Here is a 219-nt window from a genome sequence, read left to right as displayed (position 1 = left end):
GGGCCGCCGTCGCCTCCTTCGCACGCGAGGTGATGGCGGCCAAGAGAGAGGCCCTGCGGGAGCGCGAACGCGCCAATGAGACGTTGCCGCCCCGCAGGGCTCCAGCGAGGGGCCGCCGGCGTGCGAGGTACGCGGCGGCCCTACAACCAAACTAAAGAGTGCCACGCGCGACGGGTCGGGGGACCTGTCGCGCCGATTGTGGCGGATGGCCCTCCTCTC

Source organism: Papilio xuthus, unplaced genomic scaffold (assembly GCF_000836235.2).
Source record: "Papilio xuthus unplaced genomic scaffold, Pxut_1.1 DF827832.1, whole genome shotgun sequence".
NCBI lineage: Eukaryota > Metazoa > Arthropoda > Insecta > Lepidoptera > Papilionidae > Papilio > Papilio xuthus.
This window is presented reverse-complemented; position numbering follows the sequence as displayed.